Source organism: Schistocerca piceifrons, chromosome 9, assembly GCF_021461385.2.
Source record: "Schistocerca piceifrons isolate TAMUIC-IGC-003096 chromosome 9, iqSchPice1.1, whole genome shotgun sequence".
Classification (NCBI taxonomy): domain Eukaryota; kingdom Metazoa; phylum Arthropoda; class Insecta; order Orthoptera; family Acrididae; genus Schistocerca; species Schistocerca piceifrons.
In genome coordinates, this window is record NC_060146.1 from 40,539,662 (window position 1) to 40,562,657 (window position 22,996).

At 45.9% G+C, this 22,996-nt stretch overlaps 1 non-coding gene across 1 annotated transcript; it reads right to left on the reverse strand.

The window, feature by feature from the left end:
- Positions 1-243: 243 nt before the first annotated feature.
- Positions 244-318, reverse strand: Trnas-cga. The gene has a single exon. It is a non-coding gene; the product is annotated as a tRNA-Ser (tRNA).
- Between the last annotated feature and the right edge of the window lie 22,678 nt (positions 319-22,996).

Here is a 22,996-nt window from a genome sequence, read left to right on the forward strand (position 1 = left end):
GATCGCTGAGAATTGGGAAAGCAGGGAAACCGTTTGCTGCTGGGTATCTCATCAACGATTGCCTGGTCGACTCGGTGGCTTGTATTTGTCCACCAGACCTCACGGAAAAATTTGAAAAAATACCCCTCTCGCCTCAAACTGTTGCTCACAGAGTCGAAGATATGGTCTCAGATATGGAGCAGCGAATGATGGAGAGAGCGGCAAACTTCATTTCGCTGAAACTTCCTGGCAGATTAAAACTGTGTGCCCGACCGAGACTCGAACTCGGGACCTTTGCCTTTCGCGGGCAAGTGCTCTACCAACTGAGCTACCGAAGCACGACTCACGCCCGGTACTCACAGCTTTACTTCTGCCAGTACCTCGTCTCCTACCTTCCAAACTTTACAGAAGCTCTCCTGCGAACCTTGCAGAACTAGCACTCCTGAAAGAAAGGATATTGCGGAGACATGGCTTAGCCACAGCCTGGGGGATGTTTCCAGAATGAGATTTTCACTCTGCAGCGGAGTGTGCGCTGATATGAAACTTCCTGGCAGATTAAAACTGTGTGCCCGACCGAGACTCGAACTCGAGACCTTTGCCTTTCGCGGGCAAGTGCTCTACCAACTGAGCTACCGAAGCACGACTCACGCCCGGTACTCACAGCTTTACTTCTGCCAGTACCTCGTCTCCTACCTTCCAAACTCTGGCTAAGCCATGTCTCCGCAATATCCTTTCTTTCAGGAGTGCTAGTTCTGCAAGGTTCGCAGGAGAGCTTCTGTAAAGTTTGGAAGGTAGGAGACGAGGTACTGGCAGAAGTAAAGCTGTGAGTACCGGGCGTGAGTCGTTCTTCGGTAGCTCAGTTGGTAGAGCACTTGCCCGCGAAAGGCAAAGGTCCCGAGTTCGATTCTCGGTCGGGCACACAGTTTTAATCTGCCAGGAAGTTTCATATCAGCGCACACTCCGCTGCAGAGTGAAAATCTCATTCATTTCGCTTTCTATCGCTCTTGACGAGTCCGCGGACGTTGCGGACATTCTCAGCTCGTGATATTCATTGGAGGTTCGACGACAATCTGCGTGTCACCGAAGAATTTCTCGAACTTATACCATTAAAAGACACAACCACGGGTTTTGATATTTTTCTAGCCGTGGAAAACGTGTTTGAGTCAATGGGTTTAAAATGGGAACGCCTGACCAGTGTAACAAGGGATGGAGCCCTGCGCTACGAGGGATACGCACTGGATTCCTGAGTTACGTCAGGTCAAAAATGGCTGAAGTCGGCTGTTCCTTATTCGCGACAGTCCATTGTCTGATACACCAGGAGGCACTTTGTGCGAAGATTGTCAACGTAAAAAATGTTATGGACACAGTTCTTCGAACGGTTGATTATTTTCGCTCGCATGGACTCACACATCGCCAGTTTAAAGAATTTCTGGCTGATATCCCGTACCACACCGAAGTAAGATGGCTGAGCAGAGGAAAGGTGCTTCATCGGTTTTTCTCCCTGAGGGGCGAAATAAATACCTTTTTGGAAATGAAAGGACGTCCAGAAATATTACTTTTTGATCCTAAGTGGATGGCGAATTTGGCTTGTTTGAGTGACGTTACTGGTCATTTAAATACTTTGAATATTTCACTCCAGCGCGAAAATCACCATGTCGTTAATTTAGTGCAGACGATACAAGCATTTCAAAAAAATATTTTGTGGGAAAAACAATTGCGCGAGAAGAATTGTGGACACTTTCCTGCACTAGACAGCGTTAAAGAAGATGTGGATTTTTCAGATTATGTTGCAATCATTTGCGAATTACAAGAACGGTTTGAAAACAGATTTTTGGAGACAAGTGAGCTTCAATCGGCCCTACATATATTTGTTCGCCCGTTTTCCCTTCGGCATAGGACGTCTCACAAGTCCTTCAACTAGAGCTGATTGACTTGCAGTGCGATATCCGCCTGGAGGACCGCTTTCTCATGTGTAAAACTTTGGATGACTTTTACAGCTGTCTTCCGCGAGAGAAATATCCTCTTTTGCACAAGCACACGGCCTAAGTTCTCTCAATGTTTGGTTCCACGTATATCTGTGAGCGCTTTTTCTCTCTTTTAAAGCTTGCTAAAACTAAGAACCGTGCATTACTTGGTGATAAAAATTTGATTAATTCTGTGAGGTTATCAGTCTCAGGGAATATTGTACCAAACATTGACAAAACCGTTTCCTCGAAAAAGAAAAAAGTGTAAAATGTTAATTGTCTTCTTCACCAGTGTTGACTGTAAGAATTAAAGAGCTTTATAACCTTAATTCTATTTTTTAATAAGTTTTCAAACTTGGTCGGTTAAAATTATTACGTACAAAACAACAAACTAAGGATCCGATTTCTAAACTCTGAAAAGGGATTCAAAGAGATGTAGCCCGAAGTACATCAAAAAATATTTACTTGTAACTGCTAACAGTATGAATGAGACTGTATATCCCTTACATAAAGTTATTTCTAAAACAGAATATTTATGATTCTAGTTCATCTAAGAAACTGATATATTTTTCAGAAGACGCCTATTGTACATATGACGAGTGTGCATGTGCTGTACTAATAGAATGAACCTGTGGGTCAGAAGACAAGATGTTCTTGTTTTGGATATTGTTGTCGAAAGCTTTGTGTAGTAATTCTGCCACACGAACACTAGTTGTTAGCTAAGCAGTAAGTGGTGTGCTTGTTTTACCGCTCATCAGACTCTTTTACAGAGGGGCGCTTCCTCTGTTATTTTGTTTGCGCTGGGTCTGACAGCGGGACAGTCCACCGTAGAGCAGTGGTGTGCGGTCTCTCTCTCTCTCTCTCTCTCTCTCTCTCTCTCTCTCTGTCTCTGTCTCTCTCGCTCCTATGCCGGCACTAGCGACACACGGTCGCGGGCGGGGCGCTGAACTACACTGCCTGGCGCCGGGCGCAATTCTTGGATCAGCCTGCACTACTCTATACACGCATCCATTACACTCCCCAAAGTCGCGAGGAGACCATTTTAGCTAGGTTACGTTTTAGCCATTGGCATTTCTGAAATGGCCATTTGTTAATGGTGATCCCCCATCACTTTGTGCTCATTGTCATCAGCCTTTGACGATTCGTCATTTCCTAACGGAATGGCCTTTTTTTACCACTTACGTTTTAATTTATGTTTCCCGTCTGAGTTATCGGCCGTTTTAGCGAACCACGCGCGAGCCGTCACCGCGTTTTACTTTTTATTCGTCGTTGCAATATGGCGAAGGACATTTAATCTTTAGTTCAAGGCCTCCGTTGTCTCTATTGCGTTTTCTATGGACTTTCTCTGTGTTCTATGGTGTTGACATGGTCGCGTATGAAGTCAGTTGTTTTCGCGGCCTAAAACAAAGCAAACAAACTAAACGAAACACTCACCCACGCTCCAAATACACACATACGACACAAGTTACATATCCACCTGAGCGCGCAGAGGAAGAACACCCTTTCTGACGGACGGGCTGACCCCAACCTTTGGGATATCCGAACCAACGGTGCCATGCGACGTTTATATTTATACTTGCCATGCTGTTTGGTATAACGCATCGGTGAGCACAATAACGTTGATTACAGAACTTAGCAATCACTGCTGACCTACACTGATTGTTGAATAAGCCAGTTTCGACTCTTGAGTCATTTTCAACAGCCAATACTAGTTCTTAGCCCATGGCTCCGCCACTATGTAGTAGCATACAACGGGGCCATTGGCAGATTGATTTATACTGATATCACTCGTTCATATAATAAAAAGAGTTTCAATTATTGCTTACGAACTTCGGTTGTAGAATTTTACCTTGACGTAGAACGAAAATGGATTGTCGGAAATATGACTGAATTTTTTTTTCCATTTTATATGAAGAGTCCGTCCCGATGTGTAATATATATGCCGGCCGCGGTGGCCGTGCGGTTCTAGGCGCTCCAGTCCGGAGCCGCGCTGGTGCTATGGTCGCAGGTTCGAATCCTCCCTCGGGCATGGGTGAGTGTGATGTCCCACAGCAGTTGAGTCCCATAGTGCTCAGAGCCGTTTGAACCATTTTTTTTGTAATATATATATATGTGTGTGTGTGTGTGTGTGTGTGTGTGTGTGTGTTGACTGAATTATACATGAAAATACATCGAATAGTAGTTTATGTTACTTATTTGAAAGATGACTGTCAACAATTTTTTCTCTCTTTGTTTCAGGTACGTTGCACTATGACGATGCCGTATGCTTCCTTGTTGCTACACATACAGGTTACAACCATTTTTTTAGTCATACTTTACTTGTTACGAATGAATGTAACAATAGTGCAATTTTTTTTTTTTTTGATTCTGTGTGTTAGTGCGCTCTGCAAAGGTTTTAAACTCTTTTCTCAGTTTACCTTCTTCTCGCCTGATATGTCATGTAGAGCTGTTCGATATCGTATGTATTTGTTACTGAATAACGAGTATTCCACGAGAGTCAAAGCAATGTTTCGTTGCTTACCGGATCGCTTCGTTACTCGCATGATATCTTTCTCACACCCATTTCGTGTCCGACCCGGGACAACTCGGAAGATCGGAGAAGAACGCAGCATGTCATTCTCAATGGAGAGAAGTCTACCGAAGTAAGAGTGATTTCAGGTGTGCCGCAGGGGAGTGTCTTAGGACCGTTGCAATTCACAATATATATAAATCACCTTGTGGATAACATCGGAGGTTCACTGAGGCTTTTTGCGGATGATGATGTAGTGAATCGAGAGGTTGTAACAATGGAAAATTGTGCTGAAATGCAGGAGGATCTACAACGAATTGTCGCATGGTGCAGGGAATGGCAATTGAATCTCAATGTAGACAAATGTAATGTGCTGCGAATACATAGAAAGAAAGATCCTTTGTCAGTTAGCTACAATATAGCAGGTCAGCAACTGGAAGCAGTTAATTCCATAAATTATCTGGGAGTAAGCATTAGGAGTGATTTTAAATGGAATGAACGTATAAAATTAATTGTCGGTAAAGCAGATGTCAGACTGTGATTCATTGGAAGAATCCTAAGGAAATGCAATCCGAAAACAAAGGAAGTAGGTTACAGTACGCTTGTTCGCCCACTGTTTGAATACTGCTCACCAGTGTGGGATCCGTACCAGATAGGGTTGATAGAAGAGACAGAGAAGATCCAACGGAGAGCAGCGCGCTTCGTTACAGGATCATTTGGTAATCGCGAAAGCGTTACGTAGATGATAGATAAACTCCAGTGGAAGACTCTGCAAGAGAGACGCTGAGTAGCTCGGTACGGGCTTGTTGAAGTTTCGAGAACATACCTTTACCGAGGAGTCAAGCAGTATACTGCTCTTTAGTAGATTTGTTGCATCTTTCAAGTATTCTGCCAATAAATCGCAGTCTTTGGTTCGCCTTCCCCAAAACGTTTTCTGTGTGTTCTTTCCAATTTAAGTTGTTAAAATTGCAATTCCTAGGTATTTAGTTGAATTTGCTGGCCGCTGTGGCCGAGTGGTTCTAGGCCCTTCAGTCCGGAACCGCGATGCTGCTACGGTCGCAGGTTCCAATGCTGCCTCGGGCATGGATGTGTGTGATGTCCTTAGGTTAGTTAGGTTTAAGTAATTCTAAGTCTAGGGGACTGATGACGTCAGAAGTCCCATAGTGCTTAGAGCCATTTGAACCATTTTTTTAGTTGAATTTATTTTTTAGATTTCATTAATTTATCAGGTAACCGTAGTTTAACGGATTCCTTTTACCAAAGAAAAAAAAAAAGTTCAAATGTGTGTGAAATCTTATGGGACTTGACTGCTAACGTCATCAGCCCCTGAGCTTACACAATACTTAACCTAAATTATTCTAAGGACAAACACACACACACACCCATGCCCGAGGGAGGACTCGAACCACCGCCGGGACCAGCCGCACTGTCTATGACTGCAGCGCCTCAGACCCTTTGGTTAATCCCGCATCCCGCACGGCTTATTTTACCACTCATGTGGATGACCTCAGACTTCACATTATTTAAGGTCAAGTGCCTATTTTGGAAACGTTTCTTTTCTAAATCGTTTTGCAATTCGTTGCCCGGCCGGTGTGACCGAGCGGTTCTAGGCGCTTCATTCTGGAAGCGCGCGACCGCTACGGTCGCAGGTTCGAATCCTGCTTTGGGCATGGATGTGTGTGGTGTCCTTATGTTAGTTAAGTTCAAGTAGTTGTAAGTTCTAGGGGACTGATGACTTCAGATGTTGAGTCCTATAGTGCTCAGATCCATTGTTTGCAATTTGTTTTGATCTTCTGCTGACTTTACTAGTCGATAAAGAGCCTAAGTCCGAACAGAGCCTAAGACGGCCACTCAGATTGTCTGCTGAATTGTTTATATAGATATTCCCTTCTCGACTGGACGCGCACTGGGCTATGAACGAGCGAGCGCGCTAGCTGCAGATGGGCAATCCTTTCCGGCAGCCACACGGACAGGGAACTTATAACCGGCGCGAAGCTAAACTTCTAGTTTCGATGCATAAGTCGAAATTCACCCCAAGTTTTTCTGTCTTCTTTGGTGCGTAAGATACCGTCATTTGAACTCAGCCGAATCTCTTTGAAACGCCGCGCACTGTTGAGGCACCGTGTACTGGCAGACAGCGCCGCCCAGCAGTTTGATTGAAAACAAAAGGCGGGGGTGAATTCTGTTTCCAGTGACTCTGCGCGCCTGCCGTATGTACGCCGATATTGCGGCCGCAGTCGGACCGAGCGTTCTGCAAGGGGCGCGCCGCAGCACGCCAGCGATTCGGAAATCGACATCCGGTCTCAGAGTGTGTGCAGGCCTGGCGGATCAAAGCGGCGTGTGTGTCCCGAGAGCGCGGCCAGCCCGCGCTTTATAACATTTGGCGCGCCACCTTTGATGTGCGCGACCGTAGCTCGCCGCGGCCCCCGTTACGCTCAGAGCGCTGTGTTCGGCGCGCCAGGTTCCCATTGGCTCCACACCACTGAGGCCGGCTCGCGAGCCGCCGCACTAACGCATCATACAGACGGTTATTATCGGCACTAATCGTCTTTCGCCGAAAGAACACAGTGATTACAGTGTTAAAACAACGCCTGTTATCCGGTGACTGCGGCCGCGACATTGGGTGGTGGCGGGGGGAGGGGGGGGGGGGGGGGGAACTGGCCAAGTGCGGGTAGGCCTCGCGCACTCAGGGATCCGTTCAAAATTAATTGTGTGTGTAAACAGTTCGTACATTCAGGGGACCGAGAATCCCGGCGAATTTTTCCCTGTTATCGACATGCTTTTTCTATGCTTTATAGATCTTGAAAAGGCATATGAGCGGGTTCCTAGGAGGAGGTTATTGTCTGTTCTACGAGATTATGGAATAGGAGGCAAACTTTTGCAAGCAATTAAAGGTCTTTACATGGATAGTGAGGCAGCAGTTAGAGTTGACGGTAAATTGAGTTCATGGTTCAGAGTAGTTTCAGGGGTAAGACAAGGCTGCAACCTGTCTCCACTGTTGTTCATATTATTTATGGATCATATGTTGAAAACAGTAGACTGGCTGGGTGAGATTAAGAAATGTGAACACAAAATAAGCAGTCTCGCATAAGCGGATGACTTAGTTGTGATGGCAGATTCGATTGAAAGTTTGCAAAGTAACATTTCAGAGCTAGATCAGAAATGTAAAGACTATGGTATGAAGATTAGCATCTCCAAAACGAAAATAATGTCAGTGGGAAAGGGATATAAATAAATTGAGTGCCAAATAGGAGGAACAAAGTTAGAACAGGTGGACGGTTTCAAGTACTTAGGATGCATATTCTCACAGGATGGCAACATAGTGAAAGAACTGTTAGCGAGGTGTAGCAAAGCTAATGCAGTGAGCGCTCAGCTACGGTCTACTCTCTTCTGCAAGAAGGAAGTCAGTACCAAGATTAAGTTATTTGCGCACCGTTCAATCTTTCGACCAACTTTGTTGTATGGGAGCGAAAGCTGGGTGGATTCAGGTTACCTTATCAACGAGGTTGAGGTTACGGATATGAAAATAGCTAGGATGATTGCAGGTACTAGTAGATGGGAACAATGGCAGGAGGGTGTCCACAACGAGGAAATAAAGGAAAAACTGGGAATGAACTCTATAGATGTAGCAGTCAGGGCGAACTGGCTTAGATGGTGGGGTCATGTTACACGCATGGGAGAAGCAAGGTTACCCAAGAGACTCATGGGTTCAGCAGTAGAGGGTAGGAGGAGAAGGGGTAGACTAAGGAGAAGGCACCTGGATTCGATTAAGAATGATTTTGAACTAATAGGCTTAACATCAGAAGAGGCACCAATGTTAGCACTGAATAGGGGATTATGAAGGAATTTTATAAGGGGGACTATGCTCCAGACTGAACGCTGAAAGGCATAATCAGTCTTAAATGATGATGGTGATGATGATGTTCGACATAGATACCAGTAAGTTATCGGTCCCAGGGATTTTAAGACTTTCGATAATTTAAATTTAAAGTCGGTTGACAAATGACAAAAGGATAATTTTTTATATAAATACAAAGTAGCAATTTTCTGAGTTTATCCTTTAGTTGTACTGTGAAACCTTCCTTCTTAGCAAATTTCCTGATACTACGTCAAGGGGACGTACGCTGTAGGTTAGGATGAGCGAGTTTTCGAGTACCAAAATAGATGGCATAAATCGCCGCTCCTTTTGATTGCACTGACTTAACTAAAGAGCCAAAGGAACTGGTACGCCTGTGTAATATCGTGTAGAGCCCCCGCGAGCTCGGAGATGTGCCGCAGCACGACGTGGCATGGACTCGACTAATGTCCGAAGTAGTGCTGGAGGGAAATGGCACCATGAATCCTGCAGCGGTGTCCATAAATCCGTAAGAGTACGAGAGGGTGGAAATCTATTCTAAACAGCACGTTGCAAGGCTTCCCAGATGTGGTCAATAATGTTCGTGTCTGGAGAGCTTGGTGACCAGCGGAGTGCCTGCCACTGTGTAACAATTCTGGACTTGTGGGGTGTCGCATTGTCCCGCTGGAATTGCCTAAGGCCGTCGGAATGCACAGTGAATATGAATCGACGCAGGTCATCAGACAGGATGCTTACATACGCGTCACCCGTCAAAGACGCATATAGACGTATCAGGGGTCGCATATCACTCCAACTGCACACGCCCCACACCATTACAGAGCCTCCACCAGCTTGGACAGTCCCCTGCGCACATGCATCGTCCATGTATTCATAAGCTTGTTTCCGTACTCGTACGCGTCCGTCCGCTCGATATAATTTGAAACGAGTCTTGTCCGACCAGGCAACATGTTTCCAGTCATCAGTAGTCCAATGTCGGTGTTGACGGATCCAGGCGAGGCGTAAAGCTTTGTGTCGTGCTGTCTTTATCAGCAGTACGCGAGTGTGCCTTCGGCTCCGAAGGCCCATTTCGATGATGTTTCGTTGAATGGTTCGCACGCTGACACTTGTTGGTGGTCCAGTATTGAAATCTGCAGCACATTAATGTGACCACCGCCTATGGTCGACGTCAACGTGCAATAACCACTCACAGACAGCAGGTAGCAGCAGTAGCAGTGGAGGGTGTATAAAACGTATCGGGCGAGGTGGGGGGGGGGGGGGGGGACGCGGTAAACAGTGCGGTCGTTGTCACAAATCGGAAACCGAGCATGATCACTGGAAGGGTGGAAGCATTTCCCAAACAGCTAAGTTTGTAAACTGTTCGCGTATCGCCATGGTTAAAGTGAGGGATGTATGACGGCTACAGAGATGTGTAAGAGCGAATAGACTGGCTGTTAAGGAGCTCGCCGCTCAGGTGAACCAAGGGGCTACCAACAGTGTCTCCCCAACGATCGTTCGATCATCACTCACTTCGTTCATGCACCCGCGCTGACTGTTGTTCCACCCATGCTGACTGTTCATAGGCGATGAAGGCTGTAATTTGGACGCTAGTAGCATATCTGGACGTCCACTAACCGGCGACAGGAGGCTCTCTCAGATGAATCACACTTTATGCTACATCGGCGTGACACATCTGAAAGAAAACACCTTGCAACAATCGTCAGAAGTGTTCAGGCCAGAGGGGAGGCCGTTAAGGTCTACGGAATGTGTTCGTGGCGCATTCCCTACGTCATAAGTCATTCAGGAATGCAAAATGGATCATTACAAGTATGTACGAGTATCCATGCTTCGAGACCGTCCACCCCTGCGTGTAGTTTGTATTTGCTCGGCACGATGGCATTTACCAGGAAAGCAATGCAAGGTGCACACATCTCTCAGCGTACGTTCGGATTTCTAAAAGCGCTAGCATATGTTTACCGAGCCGCTAAACAAACTCCCCATATTTAAACCCAATCGAGAACCTGTGGGACCACCTCGAGTGGACTGTTTGCGCCTCGGATCCTCAACTGGAATTGGCGTGGCTCCAGATTCGTGTCTGTACCTCCCAGAACCCTGGCTCTCTCCCTGCACGTCTTGCAGCTGTCTGCGCTGCAGAAGGTGGTTATTCAGCCTTTTGACAGGTGGTCACATTAATGTGAGTAGACAAGGTGTATTTTTCTTTCTTATGTGAAAGCAATAAGCCTATCTGTGTAAGTATAAAAATAGTCTTTCGTTTTTGATGCCACATGGTAGAGCTCCTTAAGGAAAAAAAGTAATTACGCGGTAATGAACCTGCTGAATTTTGTATTTTGTCCATTCCAGCTCGTCGGACGAATGTGCTAACCAACCCGGTGAACTAACCCTAGCGGACGACCTGGAAAAATGATTAAAGAGGAACAGTTAACGGAAAACAGTCTCGTTCATACTTCAAAAGTCTTGCGCGTCAAGCACGCACTGAAAATATGTAGATACGACTTGGATCTAGCAGTGCTATGACAGTAAGTACCTCGCGTCACTCTGCTTATTTGGAATAGCGGTACCTCTGAAAGAAATGCTGTTTATCATGGCGCCGTAAGTATTCGACTGCACATACTCTCTTTAGCCTCGTTCCTTTTAGTACATGTTTCCCTTCCTCCCTCATTACTGCGAAATAAAAAGAAGACGCAGTTTCCGTCTCGAACGAGTTCATAAAATTTCCATTTAGAGTCCGCGCGTTATCTCTCGTCGGCGTTAAAATTAAATTAGGGCGGCACGTATTAATTAAAGAGTTAGACGGCGATTCCGTGCGCTCTGGCGGACAGTTACCGAATTAATCCCACCCTCCTTAGCAACTTTCCATGCCGACCGAAAAAACCGTGCCGCGCACGGGAATACGAGTATGTACCGGCACGTCACAGGCACCCCGAGTGCGAGAGTTTACTTGCTCGCCGCTGTTTTGAGCAGGCTGCTTTATTTGCGCTACCGGATGTTTCGTCGACAGCTTTACAACTTTGAGGTGATGCAGGCTCTGTTGCAAATCTGCCGTAAATCTTTGCAAGTATGTTTTTTTGCGGAAAATGTTAGGTGTGTCGAAAAGTAAAGGAAATTCCGGTGTGAAAAATACGTGCACACTATCTGATCAAAAATATCCGGACGACTATCAGTGGACGTTAATACGGAGTGCGTCCACCCTTCCTCTTACGACGACTTGAACTGTGCTGGGACATCATCATCAGTAAACACTTCCGGGCTAAGTTGCCGTGGTCGATCTGTAGAACGTCTTCTCCCCAGCTCCTAGCAGCCAGTCGTCGACTCACCTCGGAAGATGTTCTCCGTAGTTGAGAACGAAACGTCGGGGAGAAGAAGTTCTACAGATCGACCACGGCAACATAGCCCGGAAGTGTTTACTGATGAAGACGCCGGCCGTGAAAGTTTACATGGGATGATGTGCTGGGACACTTTTAGTGAGGTGTCTGAACGTCTGTGGAGGAAGGGCAGCCCATTTCTCAAGGGAACTATATGGTATGAGAGATCTTTTCAAGTCTCAAACATCTAAGATTTTATATGCCGACAGAAGAGATAATTCAAAATTTATACCAAATCTGGGATTCGAACCTGGTTCTTCTGGTCAGTAGGCAGATATGCTAACCACTAAGCCACCCTGGCATATTGGCTTTGCACAACTGCATGGACTACCCTAGCACGCTCCCTCCTCAATCCAGCCCAAATGACGCGAACGGGAATTTGGAATTAGGGGTGAGGCGTGCTAAGACACTCTGTGCAATTGTGCAGAGCCAGTGTGCCAGGGTGGCGTAGTGGTTAGCAATCTTGGATTAATCACCCCATGAGGGGGATAATGTAATTTTCTGACGGGCAAAACCAATAAGATCGAATTGTGTTTCGGTCATGACACGATTTTTTTTTTAAATCACTGGTATCATTATTTCATTAGACTGTAATACTGATTACATAAGTCACCAATAATTGCATTTTTTCAAATACTAGCGTTAATGCGTGGTACACTGAGGTATATACACTGAAGAGCCAAAGAAATTGGTAAACGTGCCTATTATCGTGTAGGGTCACCGCGAGCAGGAGAAGTGCCTCAACACGACGTGGCATCTACTCAACTAATGTCTTAAGTGGTGCTGGAGGCATCTGTCACCATGAATCTTGCAGGGCTGTCAATAAATCCATAAGAGTACGAGGGGTTGGAGATCTCTTCTGAGCAACACGCTGCAAGGCATCCCAGATGATATTCATGTCTGGGTAGTTTGGTGGCCAGCGGAAGTGTTTAACGTGCCACTCTGTAGCAATTCTGGTCGTGTGGAGTGTCGCATTGTCCTGCTGGAATTGCCCAAGTCCGTTGGAATGCACAATGGACATGAGTGGATGCACGAGATCAGACAGGATGCTTACGTACGTGTTACGTGTCAGAGTCGTGTCGATATTTATTTGGGGTCCCATATCACTTCAACTGCACACGCCCCACACCATTACAGAGTATCTACTAACTTGGACAGTCTCCTGCTGACATGCGAGGTCCATGGATTCATGAGGTTGTCTCCATACCTGTATACGTCCATCCGCTCGATACAATTTGAAACGCGACTCGACCGACCAGCCAACATCTTTCCGGTCATCAACAGTACAGTGCCGGTGTTGACGGGCCAAGGTAAGGAGTAAAGATTTCTGTCGTGCAATCATCCAGGGCACACGAGTGGGCCTTCGGCTCCGAAAGCCCATGTCGATGACGTTTCGTGGAATGGTTCGTACGCTGATACTTGTTTACGGCCCAGTACTGAAATCTGCAGCAACTTGCGGAAGGGATGGGCTTGTCACGTTGAACGATTCTCTTCAGTTGTCGTTGGTCCTGTTCTTGCAGGATCTTTTTCCGGCCGCAGCGACGTCGAAGATTTGATGCTTTACCGGATTCCAGATATTCACGGTACATTCGTGAATTAGTCGTATCGGAAAATCCCCACTTCATCGCTACATCGGAGATGCTGAGTCCCATCGCTCGTGCGCCGACTATAACACCAAGTTCAAATTCACTCAGATCTTGATAACCTGCCATTGAAACAACAGTAACCGATCTGACAACTGCGCCAGACACTTGTTGTCTTATATAGGCGTTGCCGACGGGGAGTCGTGTTCTGCCTGTGTACATAACTCTGTATTTGAATATGCATACCTATACTGGTTTCTTTGGCGCCTCAGTGTAATCTTATATAGGCGTTGCCGACGGGGGGTCGTGTTCTGCCTGTGTACATAACTCTGTATTTGAATATGCATACCTATACTGGTTTCTTTGGCGCCTCAGTGTAATACAGCCTGTGAAACGAAAGTATGAGCATCACTTCCTCATACAGCCTACATACTACTTACATATTTTGTGCCTTGCATCTGTGACAGTTAAATTGAGACGTATAGGTCACATATTCTTAGATATCTAATGAAAATACCTTGTCAGTGTTGTAGGTTGCTCCCACAATAAAACATAAATTGTTTCCTTCTTCCCTTCCTAAATACACTCCTGGAAATTGAAATAAGAACACCGTGAATTCATTGTCCCAGGAAGGGGAAACTTTATTGACACATTCCTGGGGTCAGATACATCACATGATCACACTGACAGAACCACAGGCACATAGACACAGGCAACAGAGCATGCACAATGTCGGCACTAGTACAGTGTATATCCACCTTTCGCAGCAATGCAGGCTGCTATTCTCCCATGGAGACGATCGTAGAGATGCTGGATGTAGTCCTGTGGAACGGCTTGCCATGCCATTTCCACCTGGCGCCTCAGTTGGACCAGCGTTCGTGCTGGACGTGCAGACCGCGTGAGACGACGCTTCATCCAGTCCCAAACATGCTCAATGGGGGACAGATCCGGAGATCTTGCTGGCCAGGGTAGTTGACTTACACCTTCTAGAGCACGTTGGGTGGCACGGGATACATGCGGACGTGCGTTGTCCTGTTGGAACAGCAAGTTCCCTTGCCGGTCTAGGAATGGTAGAACGATGGGTTCGATGACGGTTTGGATGTACCGTGCACTATTCAGTGTCCCCTCGACGATCACCAGTGGTGTACGGCCAGTGTAGGAGATCGCTCCCCACACCATGATGCCGGGTGTTGGCCCTGTGTGCCTCGGTCGTATGCAGTCCTGATTGTGGCGCTCACCTGCACGGCGCCAAACACGCATACGACCATCATTGGCACCAAGGCAGAAGCGACTCTCATCGCTGAAGACGACACGTCTCCATTCGTCCCTCCATTCACGCCTGTCGCGACACCACTGGAGGCGGGCTGCACGATGTTGGGGCGTGAGCGGAAGACGGCCTAACGGTGTGCAGGACCGTAGCCCAGCTTCATGGAGACGGTTGCGAATGGTCCTCGCCGATACCCCAGGAGCAACAGTGTCCCTAATTTGCTGGGAAGTGGCGGTGCGGTCCCCTACGGCACTTCGTAGGATCCTACGGTCTTGGCGTGCATCCGTGCGTCGCTGCGGTCCGGTCCCTGGTCGACGGGCACGTGCACCTTCCGCCGACCACTGGCGACAACATCGATGTACTGTGGAGACCTCACGCCCCACGTGTTGAGCAATTCGGCGGTACGTCCACCCGGCCTCCCGCATGCCCACTATACGCCCTCGCTCAAAGTCCATCAACTGCACATACGGTTCACGTCCACGCTGTCGCGGCATGCTACCAGTGTTAAAGACTGCGATGTAGCTCCGTATGCCACGGCAAACTGGCTGACACTGACGGCGGCGGTGCACAAATGCTGCGCAGCTAGCGCCATTCGACGGCCAACACCGCGGTTCCTGGTGTGTCCGCTGTGCCGTGCGTGTGATCATTGCTTGTACAGCCCTCTCGCAGTGTCCGGAGCAAGTATGGTAGGTCTGACACACCGGTGTCAATGTGTTCTTTTTTCCATTTCCAGGAGTGTATAAAGGAAGCAGTAGACAGCACATCACAACAGGAACTACATGATGCTCACTGAGCTCTCCTGACCAACCCATTCTGCTGTTTTGAATGTCCATCTTTGTGACTGGAGGTCTGAGGGACTTCGGCCGTTCATTTTTGTAATAAAAGATGTCATTTATTATATGGCTACCAGTTTCGATGCTTCAGTCCACCATCTTCGGGTCTTAGCTGACGGTGAGGCGGTTAAACCATCCGTATACACATTTCGTCAGCGGCTGACATCTATAACTGGTTTTCGCAGACTACCTACAAGAGTGATGCTGTCTCTCCAACTAGATAGTTGATGGTTGGAGAGACAACACTGCTGTTAAAGGTACCCTGGGAAAACCGTTACAGACGTTGGCCACTGATGGATCGCGTATACGGATGGTGTTCACCCCTTCAGCGTCAGCTAAGGCCTGAAGATGGTGAGCTGAAGCCGCGAAACTAGTCTGGTAGCCATATAATAAATGACAACGAAGAACGGCTGTATGTGTTCCATTTTATTACCTTCTGTTGACAACAAATTACTTCCACCTACATTTTATATCGATGGGTCCGCCTGTCGTGACATATAGTTGGTATATTTTGTGTAAAAATTGCCCAGGGAGTTCGTAGTAAATTTTGCTATAGTAAGTAAAGGAAGTGGAACAATTTTTTTTATAAATTACATTGGTGAATCTGAATGGGTAAAACAAGAGTCTACGAATGGTGCAAGCGTTTAGGATAAGACGTTGAAAATGACGATGCTGCAACGCGTCATCGAACGATGAAACACTGAAAGAAATGATTATGAACGTACGGCGAAGCACTATCATTCAAATCGTTAATGATACTGATGTGTCAGCTGCCTCACGCCATGAAAATTCCTCTTCAGTATGAAACGTGTGACGGCAAAATTTGTCCCAAAAGTGTTGAATGCATAACAAAAACTGTGGCGATTTCAGGTTTTGAGGAGACGCAACATAACATAGATGCAGAACTACTGAATCATTTATGGAAATGATGTCGGCACTAAAGCTAAGTCATTCTAGCGGAAACGCCCTGGATCGCCAAGAACGAAAAAGTTCGACAAGTGCGGTCATGAAGTTATACCCACTGTGTCCTTTGACATTAATAACGTAATGCACAATGAGTTCTTGTTACGGTGATCGAACCACCAGCAAGGACTTCTGCTAGCAAGTCCAGCGCCATTTGCGTGAGGCTGTCCGCAAAAAGCACCCAGATTCATGGCTTTTGCGCCGTGATATAAACCGGCTCCCACTTTCTTGCTCGGTCGTGAAGTTTTTTTTTGTCACAGACAATAGCGTAACAATCCTCAGACTCCATATTCAACAGACATGGCCCCCATGTGACGGTTTTAGTTCCAAAAAGTAAAGATAATACTAAAGGACCATTGAATTAAAAAAAATAAATTTGATCAAAACTCGTATCTTGGATATAGAAAGAGTGATTCATCTGCCCATGGATTTTATGCAACCTGCTACACTTTCAAATACAACGTGCAAGATTTCATATTCTCTCACTAGCTGCGTGCAAATTGTTAGTTGTAACCGCGCGACCGCTACGGTCGCAGGTTCGTATCCTGCCCCGGGCATGGATGGCAAACTGTTAGTTGTAACCGCGCGACCGCTACGGTCGCAGGTTCGAATCCTGCCCCGGGCATGGATGTGTATGATGTCCTTAGGTTAGTTAGGTGTAAGTAGTTCTAAGTTCTAGGGGACTGATGACTTGAGATGTTAAGCCCCATAGTGCTCAGAGCCATTTGAATCATTTTTTTAGTTGTAAAGAAAAAATGAACAGAACGATTTTGTAGGAAATTTAATGTAGTTGAATCTTGTAGTGGAATACGTTTCGCTGGACGCCGTAGTTTTCCAATTATTCCGGAAAACATACGAAAATGAACTTCAAACGCGCTTTCCTTGAATAACTCAAGAATCGTAGCCTCCAGCGAAAACATATCTCAGCACAAAATTTAACTACATTAATTATAATACAAAGAGGGCCTGCCCATTTTTTCTGTAGGACTAATAGCTTGCGCACAGCGGGCGAGAGAGTATGAAAATCTCGCGCTTTCTTTTTGAAGGTGGTGTGGGTTGCGTAAATCCTATCGGTAGGGGCACCTAAATCGCCCTGTGGTGGCCAGAGTGGGCTGCCTCTCCACTGAATGAAGATCCTAACGTCCCAAGAGCGACTGGCACACTGTTGCCTTCCCATTCTCAATCTGAGGAAATAAAATAATACACAGAAAAAAAGGTTGGAAGCATACAAAGCAACTCCAGCTTTTTACGCTAATTATAACAACCATTCTCAAATCTCCACCATTTCTCCTCACCAAGACGAATAATATGATCGCAATAATAGCGCCTTCCTAATGGTCTCTCGCTGACGAAACAAGCCGCGAGAAATCCAGCGGTTACGCTGAAGCTTCCGCCGGTTTTATATAGCGGTGTGGCTGCGGCCCATAGGTCTACAACAGATTAATTGGAGCTCGTAAAAGCCCGTTAATCTCACTTAGCCCACGCAGTTGAGCTCTCGGCCATAAATGAATCCTTGGACGTTGATACAGGGCCTAACTCGATCCGCTCGTTTGTGCGAGATAAATCACCGCGTGCTGTGGCGGCCGAAATAAAATTGCGTCCAGAATTTTTGTTGATTTTTTTCGCTGAGTAATTCTCCTTGGCTCATGGGTAATATTTTTTCCACTGTATACTGTGTAACTTGAGATGAAAATTGTATCCACAGAATAGTAAAAATGTGGAGCGAAGATTGAGTAGTTGAATTGGTTGGTTGGTTGATTCGGGGGAGGTAACCAAACAGCGAGGTCATCGGTCCAATTGGATTAGGAAACGATGGGGAAGGAAGCCGGCTGTGCCCTTTCAATGGAACCATCCCGGCATTTACATGAAGGGATTTAGGGAAATCACGAAAATCCTAAATCAGGATGGCCGGACGCGAGTCTTATGGGCGTGGAGCTGGTGACGTCACAGCGCGGAATTCCACGCTCCACTACATTGCGAAGCGTGAAAGAAAGACTCTACCATGCCTGATTTTTGACCCATGGACAGGAACATGGCCAGTGAAGTGCAGCATCTGTTTTACGTTACAAGCAGAACTTGAGAGACACCCTATTGTATTAAGTCGTAAGAAGTTGAACTCCATATTTCATGGCGTTTACGTTATAATGCATGTGGTGTGAATAGAAGCTGTTTAAAAGCAACAGCACATTGAGGATCTGCCGAAAACGTGTATCTTCTGGTAGGAATTGTTATAAGAACATTTAAAAGCTTTTCATATTTCATGCATTTCGTGTTATAACTTGTGTGCTGTGAAAGTATACCGTTTCAGTGCTACAGCACAATGATTATTTATCAAAAGCTCGTTGTTTTTGTCGTAATTGCTTGTGGTTAAATATCAAGTAATGACATCTGTGCTTACGGGCTATAGAAATCTGTACAAATGGTATACCATATGACTTACTCATTGCCATAGCGTGACTGATCTTTTCGTGACCCGTGAAGAGAAAGCTAGCTGATACCTCGAATTTGTTTCTAGCACTAGTTTATTTCCTAAAGGACTGTGGGATGTTCTTATAAATTTAATAGAAGTATGATCTGCAATACTCGATATTGTTTATTATAAATGTTGTTGTTGTTGTGGTCTTCAGTCCTGAGACTGGTTTGATGCAGCTCTCCATGCTACTCTATCCTGTGCAAGCTTCTTCATCTCCGAGTACCTAGTGCAGCCTACATCCTTCTGAATCTGCTTAGTGTATTCATCTCTTGGTCTCCCTCTACGATTTTTACCCTCCACGCTGCCCTCCAATACTGAATTGGTGATCCCTCGATGTCTCAGAACGTGTCCTGCCAACCGATCCCTTCTTCTAGTCAAGTTGTGCCACAAACTTCTATTCTCCCCAATCCTATTCAATACTTCCTCATTAGTTATGTTATCTACCCATGTAATCTTCAGCATTCTTCTGTCGCACCACATTTCGAAAGCTTCTATTCTCTTCTTGTCTAAACTATTTATCGTCTATGTTTCACTTCCATACATGGCTACAGTTCATACAAATACTTACAGAAACGACTTCCTGACACATCTATACTCGATGTTAACAAATTTCTCTTCTTCAGAAACGCTATCCTTGCCATTGCCAGTCTAAATTTTATATCTTCTCTACTTCGACCGTCATCAGTTATTTTGCTCCCCAAATTGCAAAACTCCTTTACTTCTTTAAGTGTCTCATTTCCTAATCTAATTCCCTCAGCATCACCCGACTTAATTCGACTACATTCCATTATCCTCGTTTTGCTTTTGTTGATGTTCATCTTATATCCTCCTTTCAAGACACTGTCCATTCTGTTCAACTGCTCTTCCAAGTCCTTTGCTGTCTCTGACAGTATTACAGTGTCATCGGCGAACCTCAAAGTTTTTATTTCTTCTCCATGGATTATAATACCTACTCCGAATTTTTCTTTTGTTTCCTTTACTGCTTGCTCAATATACAGATTGAATAACATCGGGGAGAGGCTACAACCCTGTCTCACTCCCTTCCCAACCACTGCTTCCCTTTCATGCCCCTCGACTCTTATAACTGCCATCTGGTTGCTGTAGAAATTGTAAATAGCCTTTCGCTCCCTGTATTTTACCCCTGCCACCTTTAGAATTTGAAAGAGTGTATTCCAGTCAACATTGTTAAAAGCTTATACCGTATCGTGTTCTTGTTCTCCAGTGAACAGAAATGTTAACGTGACTGCCAGTCTACATCAGAAAGTAAACACAAGTTATACACTGGAAGTTCTTCCCATTATAACACTGTGAAGAATGTATACCTATCTCTTGGTTTAATGGACTGCCTCATGTTTGTATCTTGCGAGCTAAATATCTTTTTCGGTGATAGTGAGCAAGTTCAACAATATTTCCTCTTCCATCGAAATGAATCTCGATGTAGAAACCTATCTGATGAAGTACATTGCTTCATAGCGATAGTAGTCAGTAAAACATCGAGAATATTTGTTACGCAAAAACGAATAACCTCTACTAACACGTATCTCAAGTCGCTGTGCAGCCTGTGTGCCCAACGTTTTGCTGTTTGAGACATCGACCAATCCAGTATCTCCATCGCGATTTTGTCCGCTCTTCTTGTACTATCACTGACAGAATCAACGAATCTATTCTACACGCGTCCATTTTCGTAAATAAACTGTGTGATTAGTGAGCCAGCAGCAGCAGCAGCAGAGAACTGCCGCTGGAGAGAGCTGCGGTCCTAGGTACGGTGAGGAGGACGTCGTGTTCCGTGAGATGAGATGCAGCAGGTCGGTTCGGAGCGTGCAGCAACCACGTAGCACGTGTAGCGCGCTTCGCCATGAGGAACACGTCCCGTGTGAACCGTAGTAACCTAGACTCGGTTTTCATGTTCTGCTACTTATTACAGGTGTAGTCACCGGAGTGGCTACTTCTACATCTACATACATACTCCGCAATCCATCATTCGGTGCGTGGCGGAGGGTAACTCGCACCACAACTAGCATCTTCTCTCCCTGTTCCACTCCCAAACACTACGAGGGAAAAATGACTGCCTATATGCCTCTGTACAAGCCCTGATCTCTCTTATCTTATCTTTGTGGTCTTTCCGCGAAATGTAAGTTGGCGGCAGTAAAATTGTACTGCAGTTAGCCTCAAATGCTGCTTCTCTAAATTTCCTCCGTAGCGATTCACGAAAAGAACGCCCCCTTTCCTCTAGAGACTCCCGAGTTTCTGAAGCATTTCCGTGATGATCAAACCTACCAGTAACAAATCTAGCAGCCCGCCTCTGAATTGCTTCCATGTCCTCCCTCAATCCGATCTGATAGGGATCCCAAGCGCTCGAGCAGTACTCAAGAATAGGTCGTATTAGTGTTTTATAAGCGGTCGCCTTTACGGATGTACCACATCTTCCCAAAATTCTATCAATGAACCGAAGACGACTATCCGGCTTCCCCACAACTGCCATTACATGCTTGTCCCACTTCATATCGCTCTGCAATGTTACGCCCAAATATTTAATCGACGTGACTGTGTCAAGCGCTACACTACTAATGGAGTATTCAAACATTACGGGATTCTTTTTCCTATTCATCTGCATTAATTTACATTTATCTATATTTAGAGTTAGCTGCCGTTCTTTACACCAATCACAAATCCTGTCCAAGTCATCTTGTATGCTCCTACAGTCACTCAACGACGACACCTTCCCGTACACCACAGCATCATCAGCAAACAGCCGCACGTTGCTATCCACCCTATCCAAAAGATCATTTATGTAGATAGAAAACAACAGCGGACCTACCATACTTCCCTGGGGCACTCCAGATGATACCCTCACCTCCGATGAACACTCACCATCGAGAACAACGTACCGGGTTCTATTACTTAAGAAGTCTTCGAGCCACTCACACACTTGGGAACCAATCCCGTATGCTCGTACATTAGTTAGGAGTCTGCAGTGGGGCACCGAGTCAAACGCTTTCCGAAAGTCAAGGAATATGGCATCCGTCTGATACCCTTCATCCATCGTTCGCAAGATATCATGAGAAAAAAGAGCGAGTTGCGTTTCGCAGGAGCGATGCTTTCTAAAGCCGTGCTGACCCTTGCCTCTCGAATTCCTTTCTGTCTATTGCTTTGTTGTGTAATATTGACTTCTAATATTAATGTTGCTCCACCTTTGGAACATAATATAGCAGGGAATATGTGTGTCATAGATTCGATAAGTCCTTGGTAGGTTTCCGGACATACGCGTCTCAGGTCATACAGGTCCCTAAGTGACGGGCTGGTGGTTTGTGATCGAGGCATTCCAGATGTTTTCCATCTCGTTTAGATCAGTTGAATTTGATGGCCAAGACTACATCGTGTGTTCATTACCGTACCCATCAAACAATTTCCTATCCTTGTGACATAGACAGTTATACTGCTGGAAGGTATATCCCAATAGGAGAAGATATCGACCATGAAGCGATGCAGGTGGTTCCGCAACGTCGTTCAGGTAGCCCAAAGTTGTTACGGTCCCATCGACTACTACGACAGGTGCCATGGAACCCAAGGCGAATGTCCTCCATACCGTAACACTGCCTGCACTGGGATGTATCCTTGACTTGATGCATGTTTCAAGCAGCCATTCACATGGATGACGGCATATTCGGACATAACTGTCGACCTGTGGTAGTAAGAAACGTCCCCCATGTGACACATTTCTTTTGATAATTGTCCAATCTCCCTAATCCCATGCCCACTGCAATGTCATATTCAGTGTTTCGAAACACCTGTGCCTCCTTCCAGCATTGTAATCTGCCGTCCAATTCACCACCGATCTCGCTTTGCAGAGCTCGCAAGACTTGACCTCAACATTGTGTGACGAGGCTTGGACGTCCAATACCTTGTAATCTCTTATTAGCATAGATCCTATGGAAGCCCAGATGAATGTCAACCACAGTAAATTACTGCACCCACCCCCCTGTGTCCATGGTTCTGTGCATGCTTCAATCAGCTGTTCTGATGGATGACTGTATATCCGGATATGATCATTGATCGTCCTTGTGTAACAAAAAACATGACTCGTCCGACAAGGCGATATACGACGTGGAATCCAAAATTTTTGGGACTGGTGCTGCCATCTGGAAAGTAATAGTAGTAGATCTTTGCACCGCCAGGTGGCGAGAGCTGCATATCTGATGAGTCAGTGTGC